At 38.4% G+C, this 19,603-nt stretch overlaps 1 pseudogene; it reads left to right on the top strand.

The window, feature by feature from the left end:
• The first annotated feature begins 10,365 nt into the window (after window positions 1–10,365).
• Window positions 10,366–12,453, top strand: LOC114699861 (annotated as a pseudogene).
• Window positions 12,454–19,603: the final 7,150 nt, after the last annotated feature.

Below are 19,603 nucleotides of genomic sequence, written 5' to 3' on the forward strand. Positions count from 1 at the left end.
TCCTGGAACAATTAAGTAATATGTAAAAAGGAATATATTTATCTCAAGGGAGAGGAAGACAATAATTCACTCATTAAATCCAATTTAAAGTGGGTGTGGCTTATTTATTCCCTCTGAGTAACAATCAGTTCTTAGGATACTGTGGAGAATGACATAAGTCCCTGCCCTCAAGAGCTCTGTAACTCACTACACCTATATGATACCTTTTGGTTCATTATTTCTCCAATTTCTATCATTTCTGGTGTGGCAATCCCAATGTCTAATCTACATGCATCCTGTTAGTCACCACCATGTTCTTCTCAAAGTAACTTACTCTAACTTACAGGGTCCTTATTATTCCTCACAAACCCATTAATCATATGCAGAACTTATGGCCATCTATTTTAGTGGGCTGTTAAAAAAGTGGGAGCTAGATAATGACCCCAGGCCTCTCTTCCTGCATATTTTCAACTGATCATTGCTTCTTCAAGCACAGAATGACATAAGCAGTTGATAAATAATGTGACTTTGAATTATAAGTCTATGGTACTCTTAATTTTAGTTGTTACTATCCCACACATATTTGGAAAAGTCAACTTTTTGAAAAGTCAACACTACATAACCCATCAACATCATGACTAATTTTGAGTTTATCTTTTGAATTTAAGGTAGAGGGCAGAAGAGTTGAGATAATAGTTTCTTAGAAGCATTATTTATCACAGTGCTGAAGAGTAAGAGCAAGTAAGGTGGCTGAGACTGGATGCTCCAAAAGCCTCTCTGCCTGAGGGCTTATTGACAGACAGACCTGGGAATAACCTATTTAGAGAAAGGACAATTATAGGAACATATGTAAATTTTGTCTCAATATTAAAAGTGTTTTCAGTGGAAGAAGAAGCACACTAAGTTTACATGGATCTGAAAAGAGCTGGTATAGAAGCAATGGCCTAAAGTTTCAAGCAGAAAATATTTTACTAACTTAACTAAATGTGTTATTATTGCATATTTCTCTCTGTGTCGCTGTCTCTGTCTCTGTCTCTCTCTGCCTCTCTGTGTCTCTATCTCTGTCTCTGTCTCTGTCTCTGTCTCTCTCTCTCTCTCTCTCTCTCTCTCTCTCTCTCTCCCCCCTCTCTCTCTCCCTCTCTCTCTCTTTGTGCATGTCTGGGTCCCTGTGCAGATATACACATGACATAGAGCAGACGTGGAGGTCAAAACTACCTTTGATGAGTCAGGCCTCTCCTTTAGCCATGGATTCCAGCACCAACTCAAGTCATCAGCTTTGATCTTCAAGCACTTTTACCCATCGAACCATCTTCCTGGCCCAAAAGTATCTTAACGGATGCAAGGATAACTATTCTAAAGATTACATTTGGAATGAGGATCTGACTGGTATCTTTGGGTTTCTTGTATTGTAAGGCAGTAGTGGTGCACGTCTTTAATCTCAGAACTCAGGAGGCAGAGACAGGTGGATCTCTGTGAGTTGGAGGCCAGCCTGGTCTACAAAGCCAGTTCCAGAATAGCCAAAGCTATACAAAAAATCAAAAACAAAAACAAAACAAAAAAAACCTGTCTTGAAAACAAACAAACACCTTCTTAAGTATCAATAGAACTTGAGTCTGTGTGAATAGTTGTAATTCTTCTTCTGTGTTTTTCTCACTTGTGCTCTCTCCTAAATAACCAGCTGCCTAATTTAGAAATTGTGCCCTCCATTGGCTTGCTGTTTCTGTGGAGGTCTGAATGACAAAAGAGATGCTTTATTTATTAGAGAGAAGTTTATTCAGAGTGTTTGTCTTGGAAATCAACAGCATCAGAGCTTCTGTGCTTTAAATCTTTTGGTGAGAAATCTGGTGGTTTCTAAGTTTGGGTAAAATAATACTGATCTCCCCTAGGAAAATGATTACTACACATCTCTCTTATAAATTGAAACATAGATCAAAGAAGATAAATTCTGTGGAGAAGAGTTAAGACACACACACATACACCTCATATTTGTTGAGATACAATTAATATGCTATAAATTCATTTTACTACATAACCAATGGTTTTGGACCCACTCAGACATCTCTGTAGGATCCACTGCATGTGATTTTAGAGCAATTTTATTTCCTTACAGGAAACTGAACACTCATTAGAAGTCATGTCCATCCCTTTCCCCATTCTACACCAAATTTCCTAACCTTCAGCAAACAAGAATAAACTTATGTATACCAAACATTTTGCATAAATAAAATTGAAAAGATTGCTTTGGACAGACTAATGCCACTTGGATTATTTAAATTACTTATTTTATTGTGGATGTTTTCATTTCCCCCTTTCTTTTTCTTCCTTCAAACCATTCCATATACTCCTTCATGCTCTCTTTCAAATTCATGGCCTTTTTAAAATTAATTGTTGTGATATATATATATATATATATATATATATATATATATGTGTGTGTGTGTGTGTGTGTGTGTGTGTGTGTGTGTGTGTGTAACCTGATCAGACTGTATGATGTTACTTTTATATATATGTCTTCAGGAATGACCATTTGGTATTGGATAACCAGTTGGTGTGCTCGTCACTGGAGAAGACTATTTCTCTTACGCTCAGCGTTTCTTGGTTGCTTGTAAATTTCTGTGTAGGGTTGTGGCCTTGTGGGCTTTCCCCTGTCCACTTTAGCATATCTATTGTTGTGTCTGTTCAGCTCTTGTTTGAGTAGTCATGTTGATGAGACTTAATGAGTGTAGGTTTTGACATTCCTAGAAAGACACAACCTCACAGCAAACTCCCTGATCCTCTGAGAGGATTCTTACAATCTCTTTGCTCCCTCTTCTTCAATGATTTATGAATGTTACAAGCAGGAGTTGTATTGTGGATGTTTCCATTGGAAGTGGGCTCCAGCACTGTACATTGTGATTGGTTGTATTTTTCCATAATGATCCCTGTCTATTGCAAAGAGAAATTTCCTTTAAGAGGGGTGAGGAATACACTTCTCTGTGAGTATAAGGATAAAATTATGGTTCATCTAGTTATAACATTTATAAAGATGTCACCATTTTATGCTTAAATGGTATCAAATACTATGAATATACCATTAGTATGAATATACCATTATTCCATCAGTTAAGCAATTTTTAATCCGTTCATGAGTTGACAGCCATGTGATTTACTTCTCTCACTTTGCTGTTATGAATAATATGGAATGAAATGTTCACATACTCATTTTGATATTCATATGTGTGTGTGTGTGTGTGTGTGTGAGAGAGAGAGAGAGAGAGAGAGAGAGAGAGAGAGAGAGAGAGAGAGAGAGAGAGAGAGATCCATTATATGCTGGTCAGCTACTAATGAACATGAGGTGAGGCCTGCCGTGGAGTGGTTAATATAATCAGTATCAACTCCTCTGGAGAAAACAGATTTTTCCCTCTCCCAGCAGGTATCAATGACAGTTCAGTTAACTATTACATTAAAGTTAGATAAGACAAACTAACAGAAGGAAAAGAGACCAAGGAAAGGCCCAAGAATCAGAAACCTCCTAGTTGGCACATTCAGGAATCCCATAAAAATACTAAACTGGAGGCCATAATGTAAACACAGAGGACCTTGTGCAGACCTATGCAGGCCCTGTGCATGCTGCTTCAGTCTCTGTGAGTTCATATGAGCTTTGCTCATGTTAATTTAGAGGGCTTTGTTTTCTGGGTATCCTCAAGCCACTCTGGATCTTACAGTCTTTCCACCTCCTCTTCCACAGGGTTCCCTGAGCTCTAAGGGGAGTGATTTGAAAGAGACACCCCATGGAAGATGAGTGTTTCAAGGTCTCACACTCTCTGTGTAATTGTTGGCTGTGGGTCTCTATATTTGTTCCCATCTGCTGCAAGAGGAAGTTTCTCTTATAATGCCTGAATAAGGCACTGATCTATAAGTACAGCAGAATATCATTAGGAATCACTTTATTCCTATATTTTTTTCCTTTTTTAAACTAGTGTTATTTGGTTTTACCCTAGGCAATTTAATCTCAGGTTCTTGGTCATCCAAATAATAGTTTTCAGTATAGATTCCATCTTGTATAGTGAGCCTTAAGTCAAACAAGTTACTGGTTGTTGACTCCTACAAACTTTGTGCAAACATGGCCCTAGCATATCTTGGAGGTAGTGTGCCATTGTAGATAAAGGTTTTGTTGTGAGCTTGGTGTTTATGTTTCTGCTTTGATAGCTTTGATGTAGTACCTTCCTATGCCAACAATGTTGGAACACAGTAGTAAAGGCTCTATGTAAGCACCAGCGCAACATCTCCATCTTCAGTGGACTGTATAGGTGTTGTCATCAGCAATGGGGCCATGCTGTCAGCTTGTGGAGAGAAACAGCCTGTTTGTTTTGGGATTCCAATGGGGCCCTTTTAGCCAACAACTCAATTAGATGTAACCCAAACCTGGTATTGGAAGCTCTGTTTGGTGATAAGACTTTAGGACTTTGTCTCCCCAATTATTTTGCAATTTCATTTAGATCTCCTCCATCCATTTATATATTTTAAGAAGTTTCTACTGCATTATTTTTCCATACTCCCCCTCAAATGTCCTTTAATTTTAGCTGTTTTTCTCCATAATATATACCATAACCACCTCTCCATTTCCCCCTCTCCACTTGATACTTCCATTACATCCCCCTATCCATCCATATCTCTTTATTATTTTATCTTTCCTAATAAAATATATCTATTTACTCTGTCTTACTGTATACCTACCATCTGTGGTTCTATGAATTCTACCTTTGTTATCTGTAGGCAGAGTTTTCAGTCTAGACTCCTGATCAGCTCTGTCCCACCAGTCGCTCCCCAAATAATCACACAGAGAATTATTATTAATTATCAATGCTCAGCCTATAGCCTAGGCTTGTCTCCAGCCAGCTCTTAGAACTTAAATTAACTCATTTCTATTAATCTATGTGTAATGTGGTGGTATTGTGTTACACAAAATATTGTGCACCCTAATAAACTTATCTAGGGTCAGAGACAGAACAGCCATGATATTAAACATAGAGGTTAGGCAGTGGTAGCACATGCCTTAAATCCTAGCATTCCAGAGGCAAAAATCCAAGGATACAGCCAGGCATGGTGACACATGCCTTTAATCCTAAGAAGTGAGCCTTTAATCCCAGGGAGTGATGGCAGATAGCAGAGAGGTATATAAGGCATGAAGACCAGGAACTAGAAGCATTTGGCTGGTTAAGCTTTTAGGCTTTGAGCAGCAGTTCAGCTGAGACCCATTCTGGATGAGGACTCAGAGGTATCCAGTCTGAGGAAACAGGATCAGCTGAGGAACTGGCAAGGTGAGGAAGCTGTGGCTTGTTCTGCTTCTCTGATCTTCCAGCATTCACACCAATAAATGGCCTCAGGTTTGATTTAATTAATAAGAACTTTTAAGATCCATGCTACATATGTGTTGCCCCAAGGCTTGTTTACCTCATCTATGAATTTCCCATGTTCCTTCTTTTGTATCTGGCTTGAGACTCCTCTGACTCTGCCCTCCTATTTCCCAGCGTTCTGTCTGGCCCAAAAATCCTGCCTAACTATCAGTGAATCAGCTTTCTATTAACAACGAGAGCATCACATCTGAACAGTGTACAGAAGGATTGTTATATACCTTAACAACTGTTATCTATATATAAGAGAATACATACCAATTTTGTCTTCCTGAGTCTGGGATATCTCACTACGAATGATTTTTTTTTCTAGTTCCATCCATTTGCCTGCAAATTTCATGATCATTTTTTTAACAGCTGAGTAACACTCCATTGTGTAAATGTATCCATTCTTCTGTTGAGAAGCATCTAGGTTGTTTCCAATTTCTGTCTATTATAAATAAAATAGCAATGAACATAATTGAGCAAGTGTCTCTGGTAGGATGAAGCATCCTTTGGGTATATGCCAAAGAGTGGAATAGCTAGAATTTTATGTGGATTAATTCCCATCTTTCTGAGAAACCATAATATTGATTTCCATAGTGGCTGTACAAGTTTACACTCACACCAGCAATAGATGAGTGTTCCTCTTACTCTACATCTTCACCAGCATGAGTTAATTTCTTGCAAATCCACTGGGAGTGGAATTTCCTGGATGGATAAAAGCTTTAGACCTAACTTTCTGAGGTACTTACAGGAATTTTTCATTCACAGTGCATTTATCCATTTGTATTTTCAACAGCAATTACAGGATTTTCAATTTCTACATACAGTACCCAAACTTCTTTTTTGTTTTATGTATCCTAGTGGAGGGAATATGGAGTGATTTCTACTTGCGATTTTTATTTTCATTTTTCTGTTGGCCAGTCATATTTAGTATCTTTACAAGTAGTTTTGGAGGCTGCTTTTTATCTTCATTGGAAAAATGCCTACTAAAGACCTTTGAACATTCTTAATTGGGTTGTTTGTCTTTTCTATAATTGAGTTTATAGGCTTCTTCATATAGCCTTTGCACTGACCTCTTATTTTATATGTGATATTATTTGTGAATATTCTTCCCCTGCAGTATGTTGATTTTCATTTCTTTGAAAAATTTTAAGTAAAAGCATTTTTAATTTGAGAAAGTAAAATTTGCTTATTTCTCTTTTTTGTGCCTGTTTAGTGGCTTTTGAAATCATCTGTTGTAGAGACAGTTGTCTTTAATAGTCTCCTCTTTGCTTCAACCTAAACCATAATTTTTTTCTCTCTGAAACCTTACCTTGGATTTCCTTCACATTAATTTCTTATTAATTAATTAATTAATTAATCATTGATTAATGTCTTTTCTTATGCCACAAACACTTAAAATGTTAATTGTATTCTGCAAAGTATTTTACTTAGTATAAACAAGTGGGCTTCATTGTGTAGTATTCTTGTGTATATACATCACTGTACCTTGCCATTTCTCCCTCCTGGTCTTCCTTGTGTCCCCTTGGTCTCATTCCTCCTTGAAAATACTCACCATTCTGCCATTTTTGTCGTGTGTGTGTGTGTGTGTGTGTGTGTGCAATCAGATTTCTAAATATGAGAGAAAACATGGGATTTTTCCCCACCATTTACCCTTTTTGTTTTCCATCTCCTTCCTCCCCCTTTAATCCCTGCACAGCTCCCTTTCACTCTCAAGTTATGCAACTATCATCTATTTTATATATATATATATATATATACACCTATATATTATATATACCTATATTATATATATATATATATATATATATATATATATATATATATATACCTATCTACAATCTATCATGTTTACATTCAGATTCCAAGTATGGTAGAAGTATCCTAAATGTGATAGTTGTCTTTCTGAGTCTGCCTTATTTCACTCACGGTCTCTGGTTAACTCCATTCTCCTTCAGATTACATGATTTTATTATGATTTAGTACAGAATAAAATTCTGCTGTATACATATACCATACTGTCTTTTTGTCATGGTGTGTGTGTGTGTGTGTGTGTGTGTGTGTGTGTGTGTATGAGACATAGACAGAGAGACACAGAGACTGAAAAGGGTTGGAGAAATGCACACCATTATTTTTCCTTAAAATGCTTCCAGCAGTAGTTACTATGATGAAAAGGCATGAGTTTTAGATTTGAGAAAACAAAAATTATACCAATCCTATGCCTTTATGAAATTTAATAAATGCATTTATTACTGAATTGGAAGAACCTCAGTATTAAGATATCTGCTGATGGAGATATAGGTGAGGCCTATTTCCTGGCTACAGAATAAACACATTCAACTACTGTTTGTAGTTAAGTTTTAAAGTTAGAAAGTGTGAGTTCTCTCTTACTTCCTTTAGTCGATACTTTTTTTTTTTTTGTCTAACTTGAGGCTTTGGGTTTTACAGAAATTTTGAAGGTCAGCTTGTATAAAAATCAGGTGGATAGAGGCAGGCGGATCTCTGTGAGTTCGAGGCCGGCCTGGTCTCCAAAGCGAGTTCCAGGAAAGGCGTAAAGCTACACAGAGAAACCCTGTCTCGAAAAACCAAAAAAAAAAAAAAAGGTGATGCGTATGTTTTAGCCGGGCGTTGGTGGCGCACGCCTTTAATCCCAGCACTCGGGAGGCAGAGCCAGGCAGATCTCTGTGAGTTCGAGGCCAGCCTGGGCTACCAAGTGAGCTCCAGGAAAGGCACAAAGCTACACAGAGAAACCCTGTCTCGAAAAAAACCAAAAAAAAAAAAAAAAAAAAAAATCAGGTGGAAAATGTGCACAATATATAAACCAATGCAGAAATATGACAATCTGAACAATGTTCAGTCTTTTTGTCCACAGAAAGAATATCATTGTGCTTATTTAACATTTTTAAACATATTTCACAAATATATTATGATCATCAGATTATACATTCTATACTTATTTTATTATATTTGCCCTTATTTTTTTATTTTATTTTATAATACCATTCAGTTCTACATATCAGCCATAGATTCCCTTGTTCTTCCCCCTCCTGCCCCTCTTCCCTTCCCCCCAGCCCACCCCCCATTCCCACCTCCTCCAAGGCAAAGCCTCCCCTGAGGACTGAGATCGATCTGGTAGACTCAGTCCAGGCAGGTCCAGTCCCCTCCTCCCAGACTGAGCCAAGCGTCCCTGCATAAGCCCCAGGTTTCAAACAGCCATCTCATGCAATGAGCACAGGACCCAGTACCACTGCCTAGATGCCTCCCAAACAGATCAAGCCAATCAACTGTCTCACCTATTCAGAGGGCCTGATCCAGTTGGGGGCCCCTCAGCCTTTGGTTCATAGTTCATGTGTTTCTATTTGTTTGGCTATATGTCCCTGTGCTTTATCCAACCTTGGTTTCAACAATTCTCACTCATATAAACCCTCCTCTTTCTCGCTAATTAGACTCCCGGCGCTCTACCCGGGATCTACACAGAGATCTAGCTGTGGATCTCTGCATCCAGATTCCTCAGTCCTTGGATGGGGTTTCTGGCACAACTATTAGGGTGTTTGGCCATCCCATCACCAGTGTAGGTCAGTTCCGGCTGTCTCTCAACCATTGCCAGCAATCTTTTGTGGGGGTATCTTTGTGGATTTCTGTGGGCCTCTCTAGCACTTTGTTTCTTCCTTTGCTCATGTGGTCTTCATTTACCATTGTTTGCTGGAGGCTTCTATCCATGTTCCACCAAGCCCCACAGTCCCACAATCCATGAATAAAATAATCACTCAGACGCTTATATTACTTATAAACTGTGTGGCCGTGGCAGGCTTCTGCTAACTGTTCTTTATTTTAAATTAACCCATTTTTATAAATCTATACCTTGCCATGTGGCTGGTGGCTTACTGGCATCTTTACATGCTGCTTGTCCTGGTGGTGGCTGCAGAATCATCCCTCCTTCTTCCTGTTTCTCCAATTCTCCTCTCTCCTTGTCCCGCCTATACTTCCTGTCTGGTCACTGGCCATCAGTGTTTTATTTATATAGAACGATATCCACAGCATACCATGGTCTCCTATTTCTTGTTCTCTCTCTCTGTTCTCCCACAGGCTCTCTTTCCCTAGACCCTTGCCCTTCATTACTCCCACTCAGGGAAATGCAAATCAAAACAACTCTGAGATACCACCTTATGCCTGTCAGAATGGCTAAGATCAAAAACACTGAAGACACTTTATGCTGGAGAGAATGTGGAACTAGGGGAACTCTCCTCCACTGCTGGTGGGAATGCAAGCTTGTATAACCACTTTGGAAATCAATATGGTGCTTTCTTAGAAAATTGGGAATCAATCTCCCCCAAGATCCAGTTATACCACTCTTGGGCATATACCCAAGAAATGCTCAATCATACCACAAGAGCATTTGCTCAGCTATGTTCATATCAGCATTGTTTGTTATAGCCAAAACCTGGAAACAACCTAGATGCCCTTCAACTGAAGAATGGATAAATAAATTGTGGCACATATACACAATGGAATACTACTCAGCAGAGAAAAACAATGACATCATGAGGTTTGCAGGCAAATGGATGGATCTAGAAAAAATCATCCTGAGTGAGGTAACCCAGACTCAGAAAGACAAATATGGTATGTACTCACTCGTAGGTAGATACTAGAGGTGGAACAAGGATGACTGGACTGCTACATCCCCAGGGAGGCTACCTGGAAAACAGGACCCCAAGAAAGACAGGAGGATCACCCAGTGATGGAGAAATGGCTGAGATCTACATAGTTGCCCTTAAAATTAAATTCTGTTTTGATTATCATAGACAGAATTATCCTCTTAATTTGATTTCAGGATTATTTTTAAAATCATATAGAAAAATATTTTCATAGAAAAATTGTACTGAGGCCTGTAGCCTGCCTGCCCCCATTGCAACACAGGACCCCAGGATTTCCCAAGCCCACACTGGCTTGCCTGCTGTCATGGCTGACAAGGAAGTGCCTTTGACAAAGTGATGGAAGAACAGTGGTCAATGAGGAGTACAAAATATGGCAAAAGAACACTCCTTACCTTATGATTTGGTGATGACCCATGCACTGGAGTGGCCCTTTTTAACTTTCCAGTGGCTTCCAGATGTAACCAGGCCTGAAAGGAAAGATTTCAGCATTCCTTGGCTTGTCCGGGGAATACACACATTGGATGAAAAAAACTTCCTGGCTCTCGACACAAACCGATGGGCGAACTGCGCTATAAAACTTTGCCTTAAATATAAGGTGAGTGCTTTGAAGTGCTAAAGAGGCCTGCAGAAATCCACAAAGATACCTCCACAAATGACTGCTGGCATTGGCCGAGAGACAGCCGAGACTGATCTACTCTGGTGATTGGATGGCCAAACACCCTAATAATTGTGCCAGAAACCCCATCCAAGGACTGAGGAATCTGGATGCAGAGATCCACGGCTAGGCCCCCGGTGGAGCTCTGGGAGCTAATTAGCGAGAAAGAGGAGGGTTTATATGAGCGAGAATTGATGAAACCAAGGTTGGATAAAGCACAGGGACAAATAGCCAAATGACTAGAAACACAGGAACTATGAACCAAAGGCTGAGGGGCCCCCAACTGAATCAGGCCCTCTGAATAGGTGAGACAGTTGATTGGCTTGATCTGTTTGGGAGGCATCTAGGCAGTGGTACCGGGTCCTGGGCTCATTGCATGAGTTAGCTGTTTGAAACCTAGGACTTATGCAGGGACACTTGGCTCAATCTGGGTGGATGGGACTGGACCTACCTGGAATGAGTCTATCAGGTCGATCTCAGTCCTTGGGGGAAGCCTTGCTCTTGAGGAGATGGGAATGGGGGGTGGGCTGGGGGTTTGGGGAAGGGGGGCAGGAAGGTGGAGAACAAGGGAATCTGTGGCTGTTATGTAGAACTGAATAGTATTGTAAAATAAAATAAAACAAACAAAGAAAACTCGAAAAAAAATTAGAAAAAAAGCAATACTGGAGCTTTACATGGGGCACAAAATTAGTAGCAATAAAGATTTAATGTTTACATGGTAAAAAAAAAAAAAAAGAAAAGAAAAGAAAAGAAAAAAAAAACTTCCTGGTCTTAGCCAGTGTCAAACTCCCTAATGATGATGCTCAGTTTGATGCATCATACTATGACAGTGAAATGGAATTTGGAGATTTGGGCTCTGTCTGTGGAAAAATTGAATGAAATCAAGATCAACCATGAAGGAGAAGTAAACAGGGCTCAGCACATGCCCCAGAACCCTTGCATCATTGCAACAAAGACTCCATTCAGTGTTCTTGTTTTTGACTACAAAAAACATCCTTCTAATCCAGAGCCTTCTGGAGAGTGCAAACCAGATTTGTATCTCCATGGACATCAGAAGGAAGGTTATAATCTTTCTTGAAATCCAAAGCTCAGTGGGCCCTTAGTGCTTCAGATGACCATACCATCTGCCCATTGGACATCATCAGTGCAGATCCAAAAAAGGGAAAACATTGTATGCAAAAACCATTTTTACAGGCTGTACTGTAGTATAGGACGTTTCCTGGCATCTGCTCCAAAAGTCTCTGTTTGAGTCAGTTGCTGATGATCAGAAACTTATGATTTGGAATACTCATCCAAACAATACTTCCAAGCCAAGCCACTCAGTCAATGCTCCACTGCCATTGAAGTGAACTACCTGTCTTTCAGCCCTCATAGTGAGTTCATTCTTGCCACAGGATCAGCAGGCAAGACTGTTGCCTTGTGGGATCTGAGAAATCTGAAACTCAAGTTGCATCCTTTGAATTACAAAGGGATGAAATATTCCAAGTTCAGTTTCACCTCCCAATGAGACTATTTTGGCTTCTATCGTAAGCTGAATGTCTGGGATTTAAGAAAAATTGGAGAAGAACAGTCCCCAGAAGATGCAGAAGATGGCCCACCAGAGCTGTCATTTATCCGTAGTAGTCACACTGCCAAGATATCTGATTTCGCCTGGAATCCCAATGAAACTTGGATGATTTGTGCTGTATCAGCAGACAGTGTCATGCAAGTGTGGCAGGTGGCAGAGAACCATTTTAGTGAAGAAGTCCCTGAAGAAAGTGTGGATCCAGAAGGACAAGGATACTAGACATGTCTGCACTTGTGGTTTAGACTCCCCTTGTTTTCCTCTGAACCCTAGATGGATTGAACACTGGGTTGTCACAGACTTTGTTCAACCATCCTTCTACAAAAGTTGCTATCAACAATGCCATTATTTCAAATCCTGGGTGTTTTCTAAATGCTGACTGAGGGACTTAATTCAAGAAAGCCACAGACTTATATTTAAAATTTTCTTCAGGAATTTTCTAATAGCAAACCCAGGTCTAAGGTAGCTTCAGAAATAGGGCATATTACATGGGATTATTTTTCTTCTTAAACTGTATCAGCAAGATTTTCAGATTCTCAATTAAGACTCCAGAGTAGATAAGGAATAGAGCCAAGTGAAGTAGGTATCTGAGCCTTGAGTATAAATATTGCAAGATACCATTTTTTTTTTATTCAGGAATTTGGAGAGACTCAAGTTATAGACATCTACTGTAATGTTCTCACGCATGACTTTCCAGAATGCTCATTTTCCTGTGTAAAACCAGACTTCTCTTATATTTTGCTCATTAATGCATTTATTGAGCTGTTTCCATATTATTCTTTTCCTTTCTGTGGAATGGTTTTTGGTGTGTGTGTGTGTGTGTGTGTGTGTGTGTGTGTGTGTGTGTGTGCATGTTTAAAACTGGGACCACCAAGTTGTAAAGATGTATGTTTTTACCTGACAGTCATACCACTGGTGAGCTGTCAAGTTGAAAAAATTGAATTGCTAATATGTATTTGTTTTTAAATTTAAATTAAATTAAACTTGCTAAGAGATGCTTTTTCAGGGATTAGTCCTTGACCCCTATAGCTTGCTGCAATCTCCATTTTGTTTGACCTGTCTCACCATCAGGCCTTTTATTCTCCATGACTAACTGTGCAAGTGCTTGTAATGGAATTCATTGCTTTTCTATATATAAACAAGACATTTTTATTGAAAGGATCTGGGTTTAGTACATTGCACATTTCAAACTTGTTAAATATCTGTATTAGTTCATACATACTCTCATGTATTTCTTATCATTCTATATACAAATATTTTCTATCTACAAATGCATGTATACATATGAGAGAGGAGAGAGAGGGAAATAGGGGTACAGAGAGACAGAGAAAGGAGGAGGTGTAGAAGGAGGAGGAGAAGAGGGGAGAACCTGGACATAGAAATATTTATTTATTTATTTATTTATTTTGAACTGGGGATTGAACATAGAGACTCATACCAGTTAGAGAAGGAGATTCCTAATCAGCAATATCCACAGACAACTTTGAATTTCTTAATGCCATACATATATACACTTGGAATTCAATGCTATCTGTATATATTAGTTACTTTTCCTTGGCTGTGTTTTTGTTTTTGCTTTTTTATTAAGAAAACCTTTTCATTCATTTTACACACCAATCTAAGAACCCCCTCTTCCCTCCTCCTGCCTCTCCATCCTCCCCTCCCAACCCATGCCCCACTCGCTCCCACAAGAAGGCAAGGCCTCCCACATGAAGGCACATCCAGTAGAGGCAAGTCTAAGCCCTTCCCCCTGCTTCAAGGCTGCACAAGGTGTCCCATCACAGGTAGTGGGCTTCACAAACCCTGCTCATGCACCAGAGATGGATTCTAATCCTACCACCAGGGGTCCTCCCAAGCAGATCAAGCTACACAACTGTCTCACCATGCAAAGGGCCTAGTCCAGTCCTATTCAGGCTCCACAGCCATTGATCCAACTTTCATGAGTTCCCTCTAGTTTGGTTTGGTCATCCCTGTATGTTTCCCCATCATGATCCTGATGCACTTGTTCATAGAATTCCTCTTTTCTCTCTTTGATTGGACTCCTGGAGCTCTGTCTAGTGATTGGCTGTGGATCTCTGCATCTTCTTCTGTCAGTCATTGACATAAAAACTGAATTGTGGACCAATGGAATTGAATTGAAGACCCCAACATTAACCCATACACCTATGAACACCTGATTTTTGACAAAGAAGCCAAAACCGTACAGTGGAAAAAATAAAGCACCATTCAACAAATGGTGCTGGCATAACTGGATGTCAACATGTAGAAGACTGTAAATAGATTCATATCTATTGCCATGCATAAAACTTAAGTCCAAATGGATCAAAAACCTCAATATAAAACCAGTTACACTGAACTTGATAGAAGAGAAAGTAGGAAATAGTATTGAATGCATTGGTACCAGAGATCACTTCCTAAATATAACACCAGTAGCACAGACACTGAGAACAACAATTAATACATGGGACCTCCTGAAACTCAGAAGCTTCTGTAAGGCAAGGGACACAGTAAATAAGACAAAACCACAGTCTATTGCTGTGTTAAAACCCTTCGCCAGGGCAATTTATAAAAGAATGTATTTAATTTGGCTTACTGTTTCAGAGGAATATTGAATTTTCCTTTACAGTTTGGACATCTGTATTTTACTATTTATTTCATTTGTTTGGTTAGAACTCCCAGTTTGGTGTTGAAAAGAGTGTGAGAATAGATGTTCATGTGTGTGTGTGTATGTGTGTGTGTGTGTGTGTGTGTGAGAGAGAGAGAGAGAGAGAGAGAGAGAGAACTGAGACAATATATTTCTTTATATTTTCTCCATAAATCCAATATACAAAAGTAAAACAATAGAGTTTTTATCGTAAAAGCAGCTGTAAAGTATTCTTATTTAAATTCTTTAATGTGTATTTTATATAAAATTAAGTTACTTTATTTAGAAATTCTTCTTTGATTAGAATCAAATAATTGGTAAGCAGTCATATTTCAAAATACATCATCCCAAATGTATCTGGCATTTTAAAAAGCAAACCAGCCTTTAATTCATATTCATTTGTTTCAACTAACATTTGTTTTCACTAACAAGATCATAAAATTTGATAAAACATCAAAGTTTTAGAGCTTAAATTTTAATCTGGGAGAAATGTGCATATTTGTTAATTCTTTCCTTCTGTATTCCGTGTTCTGTTATCAGCATCTAGGGACGGCTGTCAGTCTTAACCTTGCCTTCATTTCTAAACCTCTGGGATCTCCCTTATTCATCTTCTCCTCTTGGCTCTGCAAGAGTTCTTAACTCCTTCACATAGTGCATTTATTTCTTCATAACTGCAGGCCACCAGGAGACCTGTGAACACCAGTTTTCCTTTCTGAGCGCCTCTTTTCAAAAGGAGTCTTGCCATTTTGCTTTTGTATTTGGCTCCTCTTTGATCAGGTTCATGGCAGCGAGATTAACCTGTCATTATAAAATAGAATCGTACTTCAATGTTCTCCTGTTTCTTAAATGGATGCTGAACTTGGCTCCAGACCCCCTTACCAGAAAGCAGCTGAAAAGCCCTTGGCAACAGAAAGCTGATTATTTGCAAAAGTGGGACTCCTAATTGGAAAATGTGATGGAATGAAAATAGTAATCTCCTAAAATGATAATGTGTTCCACTTAATGAATATTAATGTGTCATATTCATGAGCCTGGAGAATTTGAACCTGTGAGATAAGAATTTCTTCTACCTAGGAACGCACACTCTCACTCATTCACAAGTTTCCCATTCACATAGACAAGCATGCCATTCTTGATGGCACACTTCTAGTAGATAGCAATTAGCATGTATGCAGACGGCTAATTGGTTGTGAAGTTTTTCATGATTTTTTTCTGTTGCTGGCAATAATTATGCATGCACTTATGCACTATATTCTGTTTCTTTGTAAATTCTTAGCAGCAAATGGCTGTGTAGTTTACCTCTAATTTTACTGCCCATGGGGACTGTGCAACATATGAGACGTGACCATGGTTTAGAAGAACTGATTGCACTATTAAGAAACACAAAGGAACCTCTACTTGCAAATTTGTGTTGTGTATGTCAGGACTTTGCCCAAGGCTCTACACTCATTGCAATAATGTAGTTATTGCTTAAAATATATTTGGAACTTTTCTTTGAAACTAGGTCAATTTTCCCAAGAAAAAAGGAAATGAAACTTGTACTATGATTAGTTGGGTGGAGACAAATGTGATTCATTTCTTTAAGACTTTATGTTTGGGTAGCAATCAGTGCTACATCTCATGAGAGTCTTGACATAATTAATGCTTTTCTTGAGATAATTCCATCTTTCAGAACATGGGACTTTTTAAGAAAAATGGAAGTTAGAATGCAAGGTCTGGGCACATAAGATTCAGTTTTCTGTCAACTGAGCATACATAAATGAATTTTAATTAGATATAATATATGTGACAAGAAAGAAACACATATTGTGGTTAGGAAGAATCAAAGCTGTTCTACCAATTTTATGTAGAATGGGATAGGAAGGAACGGAGATCTTTTGTTTTGTTTGGAGATCAAATCAGACCTTTATGGAATGATATTTCTTCCCTCAGTGCTAAAGGTTCACTCTGTCTAAATGATGAAAAACTTCATGCAAAGAAGATTCTTGAATTATGGAAGAAAGTAGAAGCTGCTTAATTGTAAAGGGCCTCAGATAGATTGGAGATACAGTTAAAAGAGAGAAATTTGAGAAAGATGAAGCAAGGTGGAGGAGAGCTTTACAAGAACGTAAAATACTATGTTTGGGGTATTTAAAAAAAAGTTGGGCAGTGGATGTAGCTCATTTGTAGAATACATGCCTAATATGTGGAAGTCTCTTAGTTCAATTCCCAGAACTGTGAAAATAATATGATGTAATATAATATATTCATCCTATATGTAATCTTAGGTGAAAAACTCAGCTGTATTTCATGTTATTTCATGTAAATGGGAATAGTGCTGAGGGGTACTTTGGGGGTTTAAGACCTCTCTGGGTGTGGCCCTGCTCTGTTTTGAGGTTTGGCCCTATGGTTTATAGGGCCAGGTTGTTCCCACATACTTTCCACTCTTCCTTCAGTTTCCAGCATCCTCCTCTGGAGGCCCCTGTAGCTTTTTTACCATTGAGATGCATCACTTCTCTCCCTGTCCATCCATCGTGATGTGTTAACTTTGGGATTAATTTCATTGCACTGATCCCTAAACATATCTCAAGAAAAGCTGAAGTTGAAAAAACTGCAACCCATAAAATCAATTTCACAGTAATTGTGAAAATCTACTCAATAAAATGTATGTGATACAAATAAAAGGTATAGGGGGTATCCATTCCATGAAACCCAGCAAATTTCTCATGACACTGCACCACATCTTCCCAAGACTGAAGTCAATCATCAGTTTATCATACATCTACTTGGTCTCTGTTCCTCATTTGCATTGATTGGCAGTGAATGATTAATGAGTAAGTATTCAGATACTAAAGTTTAAGGATGGAGTTTGAATATCAGGGAGAGAGTATATGGTCCAAAGGAGGATTGTAGAGCCATCTGTACCTCCATTGCAAATGAAAGTGAGATTTCCTTAGATGACAGTGTTATCATAAGAATCCAATGGATTAACTAATATTAAAAACAAGGCTTACACTATGCCTGTGACTTGGGAAGGGCAGTGCATATGAGCATTTTTCTTATTTTACTTTCAGAAGATTGGCAGGACATATATGTACTTCAATTTTACTTAAAAGTTTATTAAAAATAGTGGTAATTTTTTATTTAAAAAGTCAGCATTTTAAATGCTTTACTCTTTTATTTTCTTAACATATTATATCATGCAGATATATTTTCTGATATTGACCATCCTTGTTTTATTGGAATAAATTTTATGTGGTCCCAGAGTATTATCCTTCTCATAACTTTGTAAGGTTACTGTTATAATAGTGCACTTGATATGGAATGATATGGAATGGATATGTTATGTTTCCTTCCCTGTATCTTCTTTTTCACTTATTAGAATTAACCTAGTAGATATAGATTTGAAACTTGCCCATATTTTTATTTGCATCTGGTTTGAATGACCTTGGAGTTTCCTACTATTTATAGGTTAGATAAAGTCAACTGAAAACTCACCTTATTGCACTGCCTTTTATTTTCCCTTTTCTAGCAATTAGAATATTGAGAATTTCCATTTCTGTTGGGTCAGTTTTGTCAACTGATATGCCTCTAGAAAATCATCCATTTTATTCAGGTTTTCTAATTTATGACCAGAGAAATGGCATACTTATGGAGAAATGCCAAAAATCTAATTCCACTCATGTTACTTATTATAAATATGTAAAATTGGATGTGTGCATGGTCATGTATTAGATGATATGGATGCTAAAATTTGATTGGATTAGGGATGCGTAGTTGAGTAATTACTTTTTCCCATTGGGCCTCTGCTGTTTTATGATAGCAGCATTATTATTAAAAAGACAAAGCAGTGGGTGGGAGTTAAGGGAAGTTCTGAATGTGAACTGTTAGGAATTCAACTATTGAATGTGCAAGTTGTTTGTTCCATGAGATAGGACAAATACAGGTAGAATGCTATTCTCATTTTCATGATTGTAAAATGGGGATAACAGTAGTTTAATCCCTTGGAGTTTATGTGAACACTAAAAGATGTGATACAAAAGCCTAGCACTAGAGTTCATTGCCCAATGCCAGAGTACTTGTTTAGCAAGTACTTGTTTAGCAAGTTACTGTTTACCCAGTAACACACACACACACACACACACACACACACACTCCTCAGTTTTAGGATGGGTCTGGTGGCATATACATATAATCCCAGGACTTTGGAAGTCTGCCTTTAAGTTTGAGGACAACCTGGTAAGACTTTTTCTCTAGGAAAAAGTAGACAAAACAGACAAAATACCTAAAAGATCAGCACCATGCTTGTAAATTATCAACACTGAATGATAGCTAGCTATTGTCATTAAAGCAGCAGACTGCAAGAACCTAATGACTGCAGCTTTGATTTTCATCATAATTGATACCATTTCGGATTCCATTCATTCATCCCAGCCTTAAGCCAGAATGAACAGTCTGTGCAGTCACAGCTTAATTGTTAAGCTCATAGGCCTTGGAAAATCAAGAGTTCAGTCTAACTCAAGTTGATACGCAGATGGCAGAAAGACTTTGGGCAGAAATGTCAAAATGACAGAGAACAATATGGGAATAAAGAGTAATGGGAACATGGAGAAAAAGTGGAAGCAATATAAGAAGAGGCAGAAGCATATCCATGATGGGAAGAAAACTATTGACGTTCTTTCTAACACTTATTAGCTGGTGTAGTAAGACTAGGTATTCTGGTCTTCCAAGTGGACCTAATCATAATAC

This window comes from Peromyscus leucopus, chromosome 1 (assembly GCF_004664715.2).
Source record: "Peromyscus leucopus breed LL Stock chromosome 1, UCI_PerLeu_2.1, whole genome shotgun sequence".
Taxonomy (NCBI): domain Eukaryota; kingdom Metazoa; phylum Chordata; class Mammalia; order Rodentia; family Cricetidae; genus Peromyscus; species Peromyscus leucopus.